Source organism: Leucopleurus acutus (assembly GCF_964270905.1).
Source record: "Leucopleurus acutus genome assembly, chromosome: 5".
NCBI classification, from domain to species: domain Eukaryota; kingdom Metazoa; phylum Chordata; class Mammalia; order Artiodactyla; family Delphinidae; genus Leucopleurus; species Leucopleurus acutus.
In genome coordinates, this window is record NC_139147.1 from 92,418,944 (window position 1) to 92,433,407 (window position 14,464).

A 14,464-nucleotide genomic window follows, 5' to 3' on the forward strand; every position below is an offset into this window, starting at 1 on the left:
TTCTTTCTCTTACTAGACGAAAGCCTGTTTTGCGAACTTTTGATTCACTTCTTTACTCTAAATATATAAAGGAGTTAGTAATGTTTCTGATTTGTTTGAGCTCTTGTTACAATAAAGAAAATAATCATTTTTGTCTCATTTGTTAGAAATCCCCTTTTGCCGTTAAAGGTGTTATTGAAGGATTTGGGGCTGATTTCTTTGGGCACTTTCTTACTTTAAAGGAAGTAATTAGGTTTTCATTTTACTTACTAGAAATTGATACTTGCTGTTAAAGACAGAGGGTCATGTTTTTGCTAAAGTCATTTAGCAGTATGAGGACATTTAGAATGCCTCTATGGTTCAACTTTAATCTCTTCATTAGTATTATTTCACCTGGACCAGCTGTAACCTAGAGGCAGGGCTGTTAAACTGAGATCAGATACCAAGAGTTAGTTTAGATCAAGTGTTGACTTTGATGTGGGGAAGCAAGTTCCTACACTAAAAGTTCCTAAAGTGAAGTCCTTGGTACTCAGTATGACTGTGTGGTATAGAACCCTAAGTAGTCAATTAGTAGGGGAGGAAACAAATATTTTTTTCCTCTACTCATTTTAGGTTCATTGGCTAGGTCCCTGTAAATTAGACTGACAAAAGACAGATTAACAAAAGAAAAACAAATTCATTTACATGTGCATTGAGCATACATAAGAGAGAACTCAGAGATGAATACCTCAAAGGGATGGCTGGAATTTGGGGTCCATAGACTTAATTCACTAAGGGAAGGGGAAGGGGAGAAAGGGCACTTACAGAAAAACAAAGGACATTTTGGAAAGATAAAAGGGACCTTAGAAGAACCAATGGGGGTTATGTCAGTTTTGTGACAAAGTCTGTTTGGGTGTGATGAGAAGATTACAGTAGCTTTGCAGAAGCAGATTTAGTGACTTTTTTTTTTTTTTTTGCGGTACGCGGGCCTCACTGTTGTGGCCTCTCCCGTTGCGGAGCCCAGGCTCCGGACGCGCAGGCTCAGCGGCCATGGCTCACGGGCCCTGCCACTCCGCGGCATGTGGGATCTTCCCAGACCGGGGTACGAACCTGTGTCCCCTGCATCGGCAGGTGGACTCTCAACCACTGCGCCACCAGGGTAGCCTGATTTAGCGACTTTTGAGATCTTTGGGGAGGCTCTGCTTTTAGGCAGATACGGGATTTCAGAAACTAAATACATTCAGCTCAAAATCATTTTGATGCCCAATCCCAAAGTATTGACATATACACACTACTATATATAAAATAGATAACTAATAAGAACCTGCTGTATAGCACAGGGAACTCTAATCAATACTCTGTAATGGCCTATATGGGAAACGAATCTAAAAAAAAAAAAGTGGATATATGTATAACTGATTCACTTTGCTGTACACCTGAAACTAACACAACAATGTAAATCAACTATACTCCAATCAAAATTTTTAAAAAATGAAAACAAAAAATGAAAAAAATGAAAACTAGGGACAAAAAAATCATTTTGATGACAAAGAAGCATATTTTGGGGTGGCATATCCTGATCCTTCACAACATTTCCAGTTCTACTGCTCTCATTTCTGCCTCTTTTCTACTTTCATTAGACTTTCTTTAATTTGGCTATTCTTAACCTGTATTTTGAGTGATAGCAAGCCAGAGAAATGTCCATTTTTCCAAAACATTAGGCAGCATTTCTTTGAGAACTGCCTCTTCTTCACTTTGCAAAATGTTAACATTACCCTATGAACAATAGGTGACTCTAAGGTTGAGAGATTCTGTGTGCAACTTGGTATCCTTGTTCATATTTTCTTTATTGCTATATATATATAGTTTAGGTTTGAGATTATATATATATATATATATATTTTTTTTTTTTTTTTTTGCTGTACGCGGGCCTCTCACTGTTGTGGCCTCTCCCGTTGCGGAGCACAGCCTCCGGACGCGCAGGCTCAGCGGCCATGGCTCACGGGCCCAGCCACTCTGCAGCATGTGGGATCTTCCCGGACCGGGGCGTGAACCTGTGTCCCCTGCATCGACAGGCGGACTCTCAACCACTGCGCCACCAGGGAAGCCCAGGTTCTATATTTTTAAAAGTTATTTTCATTTTGGAAAAAAATATTTTAAATGTCCTAAAATTATCGAGTTTATTGAAACTTCCAGTTTGTGTCTATCCTTAGGTCACTAAAATATCACATGAGAGCTGATATCCTACTCTGTGTAGCCTTGGGTGGGTGTCTTAGTACTTCCAGAATTTTATGTGGCCATACCAAAAAAAAAAAATCACAGAAATGCTCCACGGGTTTCAAGCCCAATCTGGCAGCAAGGTGACCATAAGACAGCATATTTTAAAGGAATAACTCTAGAAAAGATGGTCATAGCAAAGTCTCTAGAATGGAGAACTTTACAATGGTAAGTTTTTTTTGTAACTGAACCCAAAGTGTCCACACTATACAATAATATACACCAGTAATTTTGTGATTTGTAAATCACCATATTTTTTAAAGACTCCTCATTAGTTTTTCTTACAAAACAAGTACACTTTATCTTCTTGATACATTATTTTATATGATTAATTTAATGATAGTTATCATCTCTTTCTCATTGCAAAAGAAAGCTTTTATAATGTATATTGACTATACAATTTTCTAGAGTTAAAATAAATAAAACTTGGATATATTGGCTATTTCTTCTTTTGCTAAAAATAATTTTCTTCACTTATTCTTAGCTTTCTTCAAACATTTTTTATGTCTTTAAAGAGAATTTACTGACATACATTTTTTCACTTATAAGTTGATACATTATTGTTTATTTTAAAAATTGCATTTCATATTGATTTTGATGGAGTCCCCTTACTATGAATCTAAAAGTCAAGAGGAGATGCAGAAAGCAGTTTTGCCATTTGTGACAACTGATCAGGGAAAGAGGAGTATATGGCTTTAAGTAGTCAGTCTTTGTGGGGACCCTCAGTTGGGTCAATCTATCCATTCCCCAGAATTTACATTTGATCCTGTCATCCCACACCACAAACACCGAGAGCCTGCTATGTGCAAAATACTGCAACAGATCCTGGGAAAACAAGGTGCATCAGCCCAGGTCATTGCTAACAAAGACCTTATATTCTAGGAAATATATTCTACTTATGTGGCTGTGAAGGAGGAAGAATGGCCTGCCTTCCTGGCTAATAAATATATATCTATTATATTATATATATATATATATATAATATATATCTATTATATCTTCCTATATCTAATAGATATAGGAAGCTAGCCCTGTGAGAATTTCATCGGCCTAGTTTGAAGAAAATATTCAGTATCAGATGAAGTCTTTCCAGTTTAACTGCTACTGTTCACAATTATACCTGAATTCCTTGATATAGTTCAGAAGGACATTCATGATGTGCCCCTTCCTGAATTCTTTAGGCACACCTCCCTATCTTAAACACTACACTTCAGACACCATAACTACTTTGTAACCAAAATTTAATATTTTTCCATCCTCTGCCACATCCCTCCTTGAGCATTTATCTCTAGTATGGCTTAGATGCCCACCTCATTTCTCACTTTGTATCCCATGCTTATCCCTACTGTTTTGACTCATCACATGATGGTGTACTTGCCTGTTCTTGACCGTTTGTCACTAGACTGTAAGCCCCTGAGAAATAGATACATATTCTTCACCATCATGCCCTCAGTGTAAAATAGCTCCCACTTAATAGGTGCTCAATAAGTATCTATTGCATGAATGAGTGAATTGCTTCAACTTCTATTTTTCAAGAGAAACAGAATATTCCTAATTGGTCCATTCCATTATCTTTCAAGTAGAAAGCTAAATAATCCCAAATGATCCATAATCTATAACTAATTATACAGATTAAAATCTCTTAAAGTATAATTATATGAAGATTTACTTTAATATCCACGGTAAAAGTAACAACTGTTAGTAATTTCTAATTAGTTGCTTTTCTTTCAAATCCATATTAACTTAGGATTCAAATACCTCTGTGATATATTCACATAAGCTAATTCATATAGCTAATTCATATAGCATATGGCTCAGAGTAAGTGCTCACTAATGCCAGCATGATGGCAGTAGTGCTGGTGGACTGGTTTACGGTGATGGCAATAATGAATGTGTATCAGTAATGTTATATATAAATCATATGAAAGACATATATCCAAGATAATATTATAAAGAAAGAGTGATAAAAATTTGGACACCTATTTCAAAATATAGGAAAAGCATAATCATATATCTTCTTTTCAAGTAATTGTTATTAGAATTATTATTACATTAAGTATTATAATAACAAACCATCATGTTAGGGAAGAGGATGTGAATTATAATTGTATAATTTTACGTTGCTCTGTAGGGCACGGAATTATTCTCTCTAATGTCCAAAAATGCAAGTAAATGATATTGACATTGAACTGCTTTTTGACAAAAACAGCAGTTACAGAGAGAAAGAGGGAAAAATGTTTTTATACCCTCTAACTGCTCAAACCGTTTTACAAATATTTATAAAAGGTCACCAATAGAGGGCTTACCTGGGGTCAAGTGAAAGAGGCCCTAAACCATCAAAAGCTATTTCCAATGTCCAGCTGGGATATCTAAAACAGAGAATAACAAAGACAGTTTGTGACAAAGCTGACACACAGTATCCTGGAAGGAGTGAAATCAATTGTGACATTTTTCATTTATTTGTAAATGCCTCTTTGGCAGTACACTCACTCAAAATGACAGTTGCTTCTTACAGAATAGGGGAGGTGATGGTAAAATAGAGGAATCCTGACAGTTGCTTTAATGAGATTCTGCATTAGGGCTATTCTAACACTTTCCCCCAACAAGGAGCCTGCCCTTCATTTTCAATATCATAACTCAGTAATTTGGAAAATGTTATCTCTGTGAAAACTAAACCAGTGAGTCCTTAATAGCCATCGCTCAGTTTATTTTCCTCTTATCTTTCAATTAGAAGAACACATTCTAAAGCAAGTATCTGAATAAATGTCAACCATACAGACCAATTATGTCTCTTATTAAAAGAGTACTGCTTTTATTAAAAAAACAGTAATATGGAGTGTGACTGAATAACTCAAGACACACTCTCCAGTAACTCAGTATTTGTTTGGAAATATCAGGGAGTACAATATAAGCTACATATTTAAAAGCTTTACTTTCTATATTTTAATAAGTTCCTCTGGAAAAGGAAAGTATTGACAAGGTAGTTTCACTAGTCTTTAAAATTTGAGCAACTCCAAATTAAGCAGTCTTAATGAAGATTCCACGTCATTTCTTCATTTAATTATTCTTTGATCATATGTTAAGTGCTTGGTGCAAAGCAACTGGCCTAAACCCATTTCTAAAAAAAAATGTAAATTATACTGTGCAAGGAAAATGCAATCCAACTCAGGCCTAGCCCAACACCTATCACCTGTTAGTCAACCAATAGGTAGTTGCTGAACCGGTAAGCTGCACAAAATCAAATCTCTGTGCATAGCAAAATGCATTTTGGCATTTCACTGCATTATGGGTTCAAAGTCTAGATCCCAGAGAAATGAGCTAATTATGAGACCTCGGAGAAGTAACAAACTCTCTTGGTTCCAATATCCTTTTCTATGAAGTAGAGTTAGTACTATTTACTGCATGTGATTTCTGTAGTGATTAAACAAATGTTGGGGCAGTAATAAAGCACCTAGCACAGTTCGTGGCTCAAAATATGCTGTTAATAAAGGGTACCTGTTATAATTATGAAGCTTTACTTTAACCAAAACAAATGACATCTGTCTCAAATAAAACAAGAACAAAAGTAGCAACAATAAATAAGTAAAAAGAGGAAACCGTGGCTGCAGGATACTAAGATAAGACCTTCAGTTCTCTCTCTCTTCCAGTAACAGCCTCTTTGCAACTCAGTTCTCTCATCACAAAAATGGGACTAACGTTCCTACCTTTACATAAAACCCCACCTCGGCTTGGCTATGAAGGCTGTCTGGGTATTTAAGTACCCCAAAATCATACGTTCTTGGAAAATGTGCAATGACTATGGCAGTGAGCATCATTTCACGTTGGCAAATTAACTGTGGTCTCAGATTTTGTGTTGGTAACCTTTCCCTGCTGGCTGCTGATTAATTTTTAGGTACTGCTCAGTAGAGATGGAAAACTGCTTGAGCAGCTAAATGTGTGCAGATTCATGCAGGGTTTTGTTTCCTTATTCTATCCTCAGTTTACCTAGAGCAGTGGTTCTCAAACTTAGCTATACATTAAAATCAACAGGATTTTTATAAAATGCTATTGATAATATCTGTGTGCAACCCAGCACAATTAAATCAACATATTTTTTAAAAGCTCTCCAGGTAATTCTAATTATTCTATTTGCAGCTAGGGTTTAGAACCACTAGCTTAAAGTCTGATGCTTTGTTTCTCCAATAGACACTATTGGCTTCCTATACAAACCATCGTTTCCTCTTTTTTGCTAGGCAGAGCCCTGATTCATCTTGGGTGTCTTTTCCCCAAGCAACTCTGGGAAGGATGACTTATGCCCAGGTTCAGCCAACCCGATTAGACTCAGCCAATCGTAGTGAACCCATTTCCTTTGCCAGGAATTGATTTAAGCGTATATATGTTATCCATATCTAGCCAACAATATGCAAGGAAACATATTCTGGGGGCTTCTAGCAAAGTTTTCCACCCTCCTAACAAAATGCTTTTTCTTCTGCTGTTGTATATGGATATGAGGCCTAGAACTGCTTTAGTCATCTTGACAGCATGGAGGAAGTTAATCTGAGGATATAGCTAACATCTTGAGAATGGCAGAGCAGAAGGGTAGAAACAGATTCTGTGACAATGTCATTCAGCTGCTGAATTAACTTGTCCCACTTCTGGAATTATGTAAAATAAATTCAAACAGCATCAGAGCACTTTGATTTACATAGCATCCCAAAAAAAATTAAACAAGAAAAAAGCTGTATCCCAAGCCTAAGTTTAGCTCAAAAATATCTTTCATTGTTTATATTTTGAAATCCTTATGAACTAAACCAATTGGTGAAAAATGTCAATTTTTCTTAAAAACTAAATAGTGTCAATTTTACTTAAGTGGCTTTATAGCACTTATTTTTACTAAGAAATAGTGTTTTGTAGCAAACATAAGAAATTTAATAGCAGATCCTATCATTCAAATATTTTTCAGAAGTACTAATTTGTTCTAATATTTACATACACACATAATGTACAATATTAAATATATTTTTATACCGTATGTACAAATACGTGCATGTATTTGCTTTTTTAAGTTATTGCCAACCACATCGTGCTTGAAGTAGAGAAAATGAGTTTTTTAACATCTAACCATAATAATCCCATCATTTCCTAATAACTGTGTTTTTCCTTTTAATTGATTCTATGTATAACTTGCATTCCTTGCAAGTAGTACGTCTTACTGTCAAAATCCATATTATAATTTTGCTTCCAAAATGTCCTTTTACTAAAGCAGTAATTTCCTGACTCAAAGAATACAAGGGATATTTTGGAGTGATGCTTTACTGTCAACCACACAGTTGGAATGCGATTAAAAGGAATTTGTTCCAAGATCTACCATGGAGTTTTAAAGTGGCACACACTGTAATCACCATGCTCCAACTTGCCACTTCAAAATCTGGTTACTTCCAAACTCTCTAAGTTCTTTTGTGTTGCTTTCTCTCTCTATTCCATCTGCAATTTCTGTATTATTTATTCAACAATAAAAAAATCACCAGCACTTTTGTGGGAAGGGAGGAAACTAGACTACCCTTGGCAGGTGGTATTTGCTAGATAAAGAAGACAGCAACATGTATTAGGGGTCTTAGCTTTGGGGAGCCAGCAGAGATGACCCCACCAAATCTTCAACTAATTTACAAACTTACAACTGTCATGGTATGCTTAATGTGATGGATTTCTTGTGAAAGCCAATAGAGGATATAGTTTTGGTGCAGGACCAAGTGAGTTTAAAAAGCTAAAACTAAGTGGGTTCCATGAAGAAGGAGGAAAAGAGTGCTGGGGGGAAAAAGGGGCAGAAATTCTGAGAACATTCCTTTCCCCAGAATAGGTCATGATGTGAAACGGGCACTTGAACCAGTTTTCCCTCAGTAGTTTGGGAAACCTCAATGTATCTTTTATCTCCCTCATTATTCTACAAGCCCCTGAGACCAATGCTGCCTTTTACTCTTTGAATCACAACAGAACACAATAAATGAATTTGATTCAGGTGGGAGAGCTCCTCTAGAAAGGGTCTTTGTCCCTGCTACTCCCAAATTTAGGCAAGCTCTGTATGCAACTTTCCTTTTCTACTCAAAATATTAATAAGACTGACTTCTCGATAGCACTAAGAACTTGGCAGAGCTGAAAATCTCATGGGTGACTTTAGTTCAGGGTCAAATCTGTATCTCTGGATCACTTATTGCTTTGTAGAGGACACAGGATTGCTTCCACCCATCAAGCCCTGCTCTTAACACAGTTCCTGACAGCTACCACTACTTAATAAGAGTAAGAAAGAGTCTCAAAAGTGCAGTATGTTTTCCTGAACTTCATCTGGAGCTCCAAGTTCCATTTCTGGTATCTTTTCCTCTCTACAAAAGATGGGAGTTTCTAAAGTCATAGTAATGGATCTGCACGCTCTAAAATATTATAGGTGCTCATGTCTGTCTTCAATCCTCCTCCTCCAAAGATAAGTACCTGACATCATCTCTGCAGGGACTTTCACAAAGTAAAGACATAATAAATGTCTGGTGCATTGAACTGAATTATAAATGAAGTACCTATTGTTTGCTCTCTTTTTATTTATGCTATAACTATCCTTAGATAATGAATTTATCTTTTGGAGCACTAAAATACAACCATTAGGATCAGATATTTTATTTCACAAGTACAAAAATCAACATTGGTCTTAAAAAGTTCTACAAAATTTTAAGAGGAATTTAATATTTTGAAGTTTATTTCTGGAGGCAAGCCCTTACTTCTTGTGAATTTCATTTCACTGATAGAAATATACGAGGTGTGTTAAGAACCATTGGTATTTCAATTGTAAATATTAAGGAAAATTGAATTACAATGCAGACAGGTAATCCTGAGCCCCAGCAGAGCAATAATGATTAACAACACGCTCTAGAGGGAGTATAAATTTTAATACTATCAGTCATAAAATCCATGTTTCAAAGGTTACAAAACAGAATCAAGTTTACCAAAAAGCAAATAAATCATTTTGCTTAGGGGTTTCTTGTTTCATCTCTGATTTTTAAATAATCAGCATCATCTCCCCAGAGCAGGAAAACTATACCTACCTGCAAATGAACTATATGAAGTTCTAAAATCCTTACAGAGAATTCTCTTACTGGATTCTGCTCCTCATAAATTCTATTACCAGTATTTATTCAAATTTACTTTTAAAAAGATAAGTGAGACTTCAGGGAGGTGGCCTTTACATGGATTTTATTTGCTGATGATAATGATGACAGACCATGCCTCATTATAAGATGGGTTAGAGATTAATCCCACACTAATCACAGTACTTTTTGAGAGCGGATCTCAATTCTGGACTCTAAGAGAAAACTAAAATAATCCAAAAAATATGCCAGAAAGTCATGGAAATGACTAAAAAGGCTAGAACTCCATGAGTAAAAGTGCAAGAGAATGTGATGAAAATCAGGGAAGAATATTGAGAAACACAACATGCATACAAACAAAACCAAATAAACTCAAACATCGATTTTTAATGACACTATTTCATGATAGCTTGTTTGCTTTAATGCTTCTTAATACCCATAATCTTACATCTTTTTTTTCAAGTCACATGAACTATATAAGTCAATGTGTTTAACTTCAATTTCTTCAACAAATTAGTTAGCAGTTTCACAAAATAAGGTGATCATACGAGATGAATCAGTTGTCCCATTCAATATTTTAATAGTCACATTTCCTATTTTCTATGTTTGTGATATTTTGTAATTTATAAAAGGCTATCCCTATAATTCTAAACATGCTATGGGAGCTTATAATCTAAAGGAAAGGAAAAGACTAACACATGAAACAGTAGCCATATTTAATCAATACTATTGATGCTCTTAGGAAAACCTAGTGAGGATAGTTAATCTTTCCTGCAGAGAAAGTAAGAAACATCAAGTTGGAATAAACTCTCATGTGTGTATTTAGCTCTGTCTACTTCAGGGATTGGCAAACTTTTTTCTGTAAAGGTCCATATCATAAATATTTTTGGCTTTGCTGAACATATGGTCTCTGTTGCAACTATTCAGTTTTGCTGTTCCAATGTGAAAAAGCCATAGAGAGTACGTAAACAAATTTGCATGGTTGTGTATGTTCAAATAAAACTTTATTTTTGAAAACAGCTGGGGGGCATAACTTGACAATTCCCAGTCAAGTTCATCATTGAGAAGTTATGCATCCCATTTTCAATATGGAATAGAAAGCAAGAAAGGGACAGGCCAGGTAGAATTTTTTGTAGATACACCCTGGAATCCAGAACACCAAAAACACTTATATTTGAATGTAATTTCAATAAAATATGATGGATGATTTTATTGATCATTGTTCCACATTTTCCATGCAAATTCCTCCCTCCATTAGGACAGATTCTTTAGAACCTGTCAACTAGATAAAGCTCTTCCTAAGCTTCCTGTCATTGAATTTCCTTGGCAACTGAGATAGCTTTAAGATGACAGTCTACATATCAAATTTTGACAATTAAAAGCTTAATTACACTTTAAAATAAAAATAAAAGACTTTTTTCTATCACTTAGATGTGCCCCAATTTTCTACGTTTTTCCTAGAAACCAGTATTTCACTACATCAGAAGGTAGAACAAAATTATTAAATAAGTACGAGTACCCTGAATCATCATAGCAACTTCCTCCTTTCACTCCATCCTCCATCATGAAATGTATCATAACACATTCAAAATTCTGAACAGAACTGTTGTAATATGGCTCTCTATTATTTCAGTGATAAAACACTAATATAAAATTTCAGTGTTACAAAATGCAATTGCTAAACACGAGCTAGCCATTTAAAAATTCGAGTAAAATTTCCTTCTCCTCTAATATTGTTTCCTTTAGAAAAGTTATGAAAGGTGACCATGATGTAATCACAAATAATAATAGCTAATATTATTATATTCCAGGCAATATGTCAAGTGTTATACATTTATTAAATCATTTAATACTCAAACAACCCTATATAAAAATTCATGTACTATTATTACTCTCATTATACAATGATGAAGAAACAGTGCTTGTCCAAAATCACAGGGCCACTAAGAAGCAGAGCTAGGATTTGAAAGCAGGTGTTCTAGGCTCCCAATGCTAATGAGGTCAAGGCCTTGATTCAGTGTCTGCACAGGAATGCTAGTCTCCTGGCACAGCCAGTCTGCCCTACACTCTGTCTGGGAAACGTCACCACTGACAAAGAGGATGATGAAATAAGAGATGGAGGTGAATGCAGAGAAGTACAAGCCAAAAGTGGTAGAAAGTGCGAGGGGGGGTCCAAACGTCATTTATTCAACAAATGCTACGGGTCAGTAATCCTCCTTACAGACATGGCAACCACATTTATTTCAGGCTTTGGAATCTGATCAGCCTGTTTAAAACCTTGCTCCACTACTTTTTTGATTACTTGATTAAAATTTAGGAGACTCAGAATCCTCTTACATAAAATGAGGATACAAATCAGGATTGTTTTTCAGAGATGTTATGAGGATTAAATGATCTCACGAGGGCCTGATACATAGTGGGTGCCCCCAAAATGGTAGCTGCTACTATCATTCAGGGTTTTATTCATTTTAAATATGGAAGTGTCAAATAGTATGTTCAAAGATAACAGACAACTGGATAAAAAGTTAAAAATGTATCCAATCATTTGAATGGCCTGTCTATATAACTTTGGGTTTCTCAAAATTTACTGATTATCTACCATGTACTAAACTTTATTAGAAAAAAAAAAAAAACAACCCAGCTGTGGTTAGTCATAAAGACAAACTCTCTAGAAGATTGACTGAATTTTTCACTTTCATCTGAAAAAATTACATGTATACAACGGTTAAGACATTACTTCAATTCACAGAGCTTCCTACCTTGTCTATGGCTACAGTATGTTTTGACAAATCCTTCAGTCTTCAGCAAGGCTTACAAGGCCAGGCAGGCTGAACACCCCCTCCTACGAACATATGCTTATTTCCAGTTTAAAGCCACTTCATCCATTTTTCCCAATGCACCATAAAAATACCATTTTATCACTGTCTATGTGTCCCTTGATACACCAAATATAGAATTGTGTTGGATGCCATCTGATGTCATCATTAAATGAGGTAGTGACAATCGTATTTTAATGTAGTTAAATCATACTCCAGTAAAATTTTTAACATATGATGCTATTAATTATGTAACATTGCAAACAAACATAAAGAAACATCATGTTTCAAGGAGCTTTTGTTAACTCAAAGGAGGGAAAAAAGAGAAAGACAAAAAAGGAAGAAATAAAGAGACAAACTATATTCAAAGAAAAAAAATTCTTTTGTAATTTTCTCTTAAGAGAATTGTCTGAATATACATTTTCCAAAGAAGACATACAAATGGCCAAAGGCACATGAAAAGATGCTCAGCATCACTAATCATCAAGAAAATGCAAAGCAAAATTACAATGAGCTATCACTTCACACCTGTTAGAGTGGCAATAATCAAAAAGACAAGAAATGACAAGTGTTGGTGAGGATGTAGAGAAAGGGGAACAAACACTTGTGCTCTGTTGGTAGGAATATAAATTGGTGCAGCCACTATGGCAAACAGAATGGAAGTAACACAAAAATTTTAAAAAAGAACTTCCACATGACCCAGCAATTCCACTTTTGGGCATTTATGCCAAGAAAACAGAAACACTAATGCCAAAAGATATATGTACCCTCATGTTCACTCCAGTACTGTTTACAATAGCCAAGACCGGGAAACAACTTGTGGCCAGCAAGAGATGAATAGATGTTAAAAAAGTGCCCCCCAGACAGACACACACTAGAATATTTTTCAGCCAAGGAAAAGAAAGAAATCTTGCCATTTGCAACAACATGGATGGACCTTAAGCGTATTATGCTAAGTGAAATACGTCAGAAAGAGAAAGACAAGTACCACGTGATCTCACTTATATGTAGAATCTAAAAAAAAACAACCTAAAAAAACCCTGAGCACATGGATATAGAGAACAGGCTGGTTGTTACCTGAGGGCGGGGGCGGGGGGGTGGTGGAGGGAGATAGATAACAGGGTTAAAAGGTACAAATTTCCAATTATGAAATGAATAAGTCATGGGGAATATATGCACATCATGGTGACTATGGTAAAAAATACCGTATTGCATATTTGAAAGTAGCTGGGAGAGTGGACCTTGAAAGTTCTCACAAGAAAAAAAACGTTTCCCACAAGAAAAGAAAATGTTTGCAACTATGTATGGTGAACGGATGTTAACTGGCCTTATTGTGGTGATCACTTTGTAATACATACAAATATCAAATCATTAAATTGTACACCTGAAACTATTATAATGTTATATCAATTGTTGTCACTTATACCTCAAAAAGAGAATGAAGTACCTATTGGACTTGTGCTACTCTGTTCACAAACTGAATTTTAAAAGGAGGAAAAAGCAAAATAATGTTACAGAACCATATGATTATGATTACTAAAATAATAAGACACATAATTAGGTTATATTTAAGCACAAGTTGGCAATGACCTGGCAATATATGAATAGCAAAGTCATAAATGAGGGAAAAGACATTTTCCCACAGATGAGATAAACAGTGTGAAGCCTCAGGTGGGTTAGAATTAATGTGATTAGCTCCAGCAGGCAGCAAATCCCAGGAGGTAGAATTTATCTTTCATCTGTTTTCAATTCATCCAGCTGGTACAGAGAAGTTTTTTTTCCTGTCACTCCACTGTTGTCATCCTGTCTTAGGTTGTTTTCAAACTTAAACCACCTATTACATCTTTGTTACAGGAAAGCTTAAACAAAGTGCATTTGTATAAGACATGCAGACAAAAATGTCAGAATACTCCATTAGATGACTATCCTTGATCTTTGCTTTTACAGAAAATTTATGTGAATTAAGCCAAAATTATACTGAAATGACAGAATATGAGTTATGACTATAAGAATTTGTATTAAGTATAACCAGATATAAACGATGTGCTTTCCTCACGGGAGATTCTACATCTATTCCAATGATACTGCCATTGTTTAAATATTTTTAATAAAACAAATGAGAGTTTGTTAAACACCAGTTTCATCATATAACAAGGTTACATTACCGAATCAGGTCCGTTTGCCTGACGAGCAGCAAGCCACACACTGAGATGCCCAGGTTTGCAGCAGAGAAAAGTTTTATTCACAAAGCAGCCAAGTGAGGAGATGAGAGAACAAATCTCAAATCCGTGTGCCTGAAGGCAA

General features: G+C 35.5%; 1 protein-coding gene across 1 annotated transcript in view; it reads right to left on the reverse strand.

The window, feature by feature from the left end:
• Positions 1 to 14,464, reverse strand: part of NAALADL2 (N-acetylated alpha-linked acidic dipeptidase like 2) — a 1,451,411-nt gene that overhangs the window by 1,388,725 nt on the left and 48,222 nt on the right. Inside the window, exon 2 of the mRNA XM_082839043.1 lies at positions 4,542 to 4,604. The gene's annotated coding sequence lies outside the window, so the exon portion shown is untranslated. The remainder of the gene's footprint in view (positions 1 to 4,541; positions 4,605 to 14,464) is intronic.